Source organism: Tamandua tetradactyla, chromosome 23 (genome assembly GCF_023851605.1).
Source record: "Tamandua tetradactyla isolate mTamTet1 chromosome 23, mTamTet1.pri, whole genome shotgun sequence".
Lineage (NCBI taxonomy): Eukaryota > Metazoa > Chordata > Mammalia > Pilosa > Myrmecophagidae > Tamandua > Tamandua tetradactyla.
The window spans coordinates 31324825-31330951 of NC_135349.1; the positions used below are offsets into that span (position 1 = coordinate 31324825).

At 33.6% G+C, this 6127-nt stretch overlaps 1 pseudogene; it reads right to left on the bottom strand.

Annotated features, from left to right (window-relative positions):
- Nucleotides 1-4490: 4490 nt before the first annotated feature.
- Nucleotides 4491-5440, bottom strand: LOC143666598 (olfactory receptor 10AG1-like; annotated as a pseudogene).
- Between the last annotated feature and the right edge of the window lie 687 nt (nucleotides 5441-6127).

Below are 6127 nucleotides of genomic sequence, written 5' to 3' on the forward strand. Positions count from 1 at the left end.
AACACACATATAACACAACAAGAAAGAAATATTCATAAACATTATACTCCTCATTTCTGTAAATGGTCACAGGGACATAGCTGTGACCTTCTTGCACGATCCATTCCATAACACTTTTACCCTCAGCAATCACCTTAATTAGCTGTATTTCTTTGTCTGGTGGGGTGATGCAAACCTTCATTCACATAGTTTCCTGTAGTTTCTGTGCCACTGGCATACATATGTACATATATGGATATGACACTGATAGTAGATGGCATGAATTGGCAACAGAGATGTGCAAAATATCTTCAGACATGGATACTCAAATGCTTGTAAAAGGCAAGCCTCAAGTGTATTTAGTATCTTAAAAGAGTTTTGTGGGGTTAAAAATATGATGTTGACTGATCATTAATAAATATGTTGTATATAGTTGTTAAATAACAGGATGAGATCAAGGCTTCAAATTTCCAATTTATATGTTACATGAAGGATCTAAGTGTTTCTATGTGTGGCCTGAAAAAATTATTATTTCCTGTAGTCACACATGATATTTCTGAAAACCAGACCAAAAGCTCATTGTTCAAGTGAAACGAATCAAATTGTAAATTGAACTCCTCCATTTTCATAATGTCTATTTCTAAATTGAGGCCATAAATTGGGAAGTATTTTGATCCTGAAAATTGGAAAGGAGACATACGAGCTTATAATGATAAGAGTATTGACTTGACAGCCTAGATACTGCTGCATGCTCTTTTCCATATAATGGTGTGCCTGAGGAGTCAACCACCTGAACTCTAGTCTTCCCTGAGGAGTCAGACATTTTGTCCCCATCTGAAGATACATAAAATGATATATCTGTAACTTTCTCACCTGAGAAAACAGCCCTCTCACCTTCATCTGAAGATATAAACTATGTTTCACCTGATGAAATTTATGACAATTCTAAATCTTCTCATGATACATTCCCACAATTCCTCTTTCCTTCCAGGCCTCTAACTAGACTGAAATCCCCATAAGCCCTGAAAAGGGAGATACAAAGTGGAGGTAGGCTGCACCCCAAAGAACTCAATGATTTATCCAATGTGTATATATATAAGTCAGGGGAACACTTGTGGGAATGTTTAATAAGGATATGGAATAATGGAAGAAGGAGTATAGAGTTGGGTGAGGCTGAATTTATTGATATAGGTCCATTGAGATAAAAGTCCAGATTCAGTGTTGTAACTCAAGGGGTTAGAAAAGCTCCAATTTTTTTTTTTTGGTGGTTGGCTGAAACATTTGTGTATAGGCAGCAATTTGGCAAGTGGTGGACTGTGGTAGTTATGTTTGGGTGTCAACCTGACTAAGTAAATGTGGCCAGTTATTGGAAAAGGAAACACTGGTCTGATTCTTACTGTTAAGAGTGTTTCATGAATATAAATAATCATTAAATTGTTACATCTATGGGTGATTACATATAGAATAAACAAAGGAGGCTGCGTTCAGCAAAGACATAAATCTAATCCCATCAATTGAAGATCTTAAAGGGGAAATTGATGATTTTAGCAATGAGAAAGAGGAACCCCTTTCCCTACTTCAGCTACTCAGTTTATCCTGGGGAAGTCCTCTAATCCTTCATTGGAGTTCCCAAATTGCAACCTGCTATAATGAATTAGAATGCACTGATCCCCACTGTCATGTGACTCAATTACTATAGTGAGTCAGTTAATTTCTATCTATATATCTATCCATCCACATGTGAGCATGAGCGTGAGTGTGTGTGTGTGTGTGTGTGTGTGCGTGTGTGTGCATGTATTGACAGGTCTGTTTCTCTGGATGACCCTATTATAATTCTTTCATTTATGCTAGTTTGGTATTTCATCCTTTCTATTTCTGCTTAGAGTTAATTCTGTCTTCTTGTTTTCATTGTTAGTCTAGTTAAATGTTTGTCTATTTTGTTGATCCAAAGAACCAAGTGTGCTTTTCTTGGTTCTCTTTATTGTTTTTATGCTGTCAAATATAACTGCTCTAGTATTTTTTATTTCCTTCCTTTGTTCCTTTTCAGTTTATTTTGATTTTCTTTTTATAGATCCTCTAGTCATGAGGTAAGGTCTCCAACTTGAGTTATTCTTTTTCTTTTTTAATGCAAGCATTTAGAGTTATAAGTTTACTTCTCTGTACTGAGTTTACTACATCCCATTAGTTTTGGTATGTTGCATTTCATATTCATTAACCTTAAGTTATTTTCCAATTTAGCGTATGATTTCTTCTTTGACCCACTGAATTTACAAGAATGTGTAGTTTAATTGCCATATATTGGTGAATTATCAATGATAACCTCTTTTATTGATTTGTAGCTTAATTCCATTGTTGTAGAAGAAAATTCATTGTATAATTATATATATTTAAATTTATTGACACTTGCTTGTTGACCTAACATGTCATTTGTCATGGAGAATGATATATGTCCTAGAGAAGAAGGTTTCAATTAATTTTGAGAAAATGAAAAATAAATTTGTTAGATGAAGGATACCTTTTTCAATAAATATTGCTGGAGCAGCTGGGCATCCAGAGTAAAAAAGTCAATATCAAACTAAATCTCATGGCTTTTACAAAAATTCATTCAGAATGCACCACAGTCTTAAATGGAAAATGCAAATTATGCATTCTTTTAGCAAACAATAGGAAAAAATATTCAGGATCCAGGATTATGGGTACAGTACTTGAATTTGACACCAAAAACACAATTCTTAAAAGGAAAATTCCATATATTGCACTGTTTTTGGTTTGCTAAAGCTGCTGAGGTACAATATACTAGAAATGAGTTAGATTTAATGATGGGTAATTATTAGATTACAAATTTTACATTTCTAAGGCCTTGAAAATGTCCATATCATTCAATCAACAGGATAATACCTTGTCTGAAGAAGAATGCCTGCCAGCATTTAGGTCACCTGTATCACAGGGGAAGGCAAAGTATTGAAAACTCTTTGTCCTTCACACCTAGGGTCAAAGCTTCAGCTTCTCTTGCAGTGGCTTCCTCTCCCAGCTTCTGTGGGTGAATCATTGTCTCAACTTCTCTGAGCTCTCTGTACTTTTCTCTGTGAGTTTCTCTTAATTTTCTCCTTTAGTTTCTGCATGTGTTGCATTCTCTTATAAAGGAGTACAGTTATAGGTGTAACTGAATGTGGCAGGTCACATCTCAAATGAAATAACAGAATCAAGCATGCAATCCACATTAGGTCTACCCCCAAAGGAATGGATTAAAGGAGCATGGCCTTTCTAGGGTACGTTACAGCTTCAAACTACCACATGGACCTCGTAAAAATGAAATATTTTGCTTTCTGAAAGAGGATGAAAAACGAGCTACAGACTTGGAGAAAATATTTGCAAGTCACATATACAGTGAAAGAGTAGTCTCTGGATTATGTAAAGAACTCTAAAATCTTAGCAGTAAATGAAGAAGAAAGGTATTAGAAAATGGGAAAATACATAAATATATTCTTCCAAATATAAATGAATCTGCAATGATTTCAGTTATAAAAATAACCAAAAGAATATGAGCACTTTCTCTTTCCTGCTGCCTGGAGGCTCCAATGACCATAACATGACTCAGTTATGGAAGATACATTCAGACACAGCAGAGCAGGAATACCAGAAATCACCCTTTAAATCTTATCTTTCAATATTTTTGAAAAGGAGATAAATAAAAATCTATCTTGTTAAATCAATATATATTTCTTCTCATATATGAGAAAAATTTCTCAAGTCAGTAATATATGTATTACATGTATGTATTATACAATACATATGCATTATACAATATATATGCATATTATATTATACAATAAATATGTATTATAGAACATACATTGAGAGAGCTAATATATGTATTATAGAACACACACATGAGAGGGCTAAATCTATGTAAGCATTCTTTTGGGAAAATGGCTTGAGTAATTTTACATAGGAGCAAATTAGATTAAATAAATACAGTACTTTTTTTTAACCAATGTTTTAAAATTTCTAGATTTTGGCAATAGTTTAAAGCAGGACACAGTAGTATTAACTTATATTTATTTATCCATTAAATCATTTAATCACTCACACAACAATATTCATTATTTACTTACTGGAAAATCTGTGCTGTATAGTCAGAGAATAATGCTAGCAAATACAAGTGCAAAGTTTTAAGCAGTCATTTGAGCAACTTAATCTTACATATTTTTCAAAATATTTAAGCCAAGTATCTTAAATGTTTGGACTCTGTTCATAGACTTGAATGGAAAAATGTCATGCAAATTATTATTTTATACAGCTGATAAGGTTCTTTTTTTAGATATGTAGCATTGAAAGTAGATTACTTTGCTTAGTATATATTTAAGCACAGTACATTTCAGGCTACATATCTAAAACTACATCATAAGGCAAAAACTGTTTTATTGACAAAGGGGTAACATAGAGATTTAAATGTTTCTTGGATAACCACATGACAGTTGTTTAAAACAAGAATAATTAAGCTTATCATCCTATTTTTTACATAATAATTTTCTTAGTGCTGCTATAACATCCTTGTTCCTAAGGGATTTCAATCATGGGATTGAAAATAGGAGTCACAATGGTATAGAAAAGAGAGAGAAGTTTATCCATTCCTAAAGAATGTTTGGATTTGGGCCTTAGAAAAGTGATGGTGGCAGATCCAAAGAATAAAATAAGAACCACCATGTGGGAATAACATGTGGAGAAGGCTTTTGTCTGACCTTGGGCTGTTGAGAACCTCAGAATGGTGGAAATGATTTTGCTGTAGGAGGAAAGTATCAACATAAAAGGGACTGCAATAAAAAAAACATAGCTACTAAATAGATAGATATCTCATGTGCAGAAGTGTCCCCACAAGGCAGCCTGATAATGGGAGGGATGTCACAGAATAAATGGTTAATCTGGTTAGAGTCACAGAAGTCCAGAAAGAAAATTTGACATGTTTGCCCTATCTGGAAAGGGATAGCACCAACCCAGGAACCAACTGCCAGCTTAATACACATCCTTTGGTTCATTACTAGAGGGTAGTGCAGAGGGTTAAAGATGGCCACATAGTGATCATAGGACATCATATCCAGGAGGAAACGTTCTGTGATTCCCAGCATAAGGAAGGAGCACATTTGGGTGGCACAGTTCAACCTAGAAATATTTCTATCCTGGGTCCAAAGGTTCACCAGAATCCTGGGTAGAGTGACAGACACATAACAGATTTTCAAAAAGGAAAAATTCCCTAGGAAAAAATACATGGGTTTCTGTAGTGCAGGGTCAAGCCTGGTTATTATTATTATGAGGCTATTTGTAAGTAAAATAATGATGTAAACAATGGAGAACATGCCAAAGAGAAACCCTTGGAGATTTGGAAGGTCAGAAAATCCCAGGAGTACATCACTGTGGAAACATTGTCTTCTTCTTTCTTCTCTTCATGTTTCATCTCTAGGAATGATTTATTCAGAAGTAAAATTATTTTACTTTTCTTGTTTTCTGCCTTCTCATGTATAATCTGAATATTTTATGTCCTCCAATTTTTCCAACACTGTATATGAAAAAAAAATAAATGCCAGTGACTCTACATGGCCATAAGAAAATTATTCCTTAAAAAAAATCTGTTGAGTTATTATGTTTCCTTTTTTATGGTGATGACATAGGTGATTTTAAATTTTGCTACCTATCTTAAGACTTAAAATGTCACAATCTGATTGTATGTTCATTTGTAGCAATTGTTGCCTTCTTTCAGTTAGCATGCTTTTCTCCTCTCAATTACATATTCTGTCATTATCAATTAAAATAATATTTTTAAGCTAGTAAAAAATTTTAAACCACATAAAAATGTTCTTATGAATCATATGCATATAATCAATGTAAATGTGACGACTTTCCTGTAGTATCTCTAAAGTCTTTAGCATTTGGGTACCTAGCCTATTTTATTTTAAAAACAATAATGACTGCACCACCAAATATTATGATATACAATTTAGCCTTTCAAATTGTGTTTGTATTTTATTTATATTGTGTTTGTATGGTACAAAAAGTCAAAGACATAAATTTTATTTAGATTTTGTAATGGAAGGAAAAGGGAACCTAAGATTGTTTTCCTGGCCAAGAAAACTCCAGCATTCAGAATTAGGTT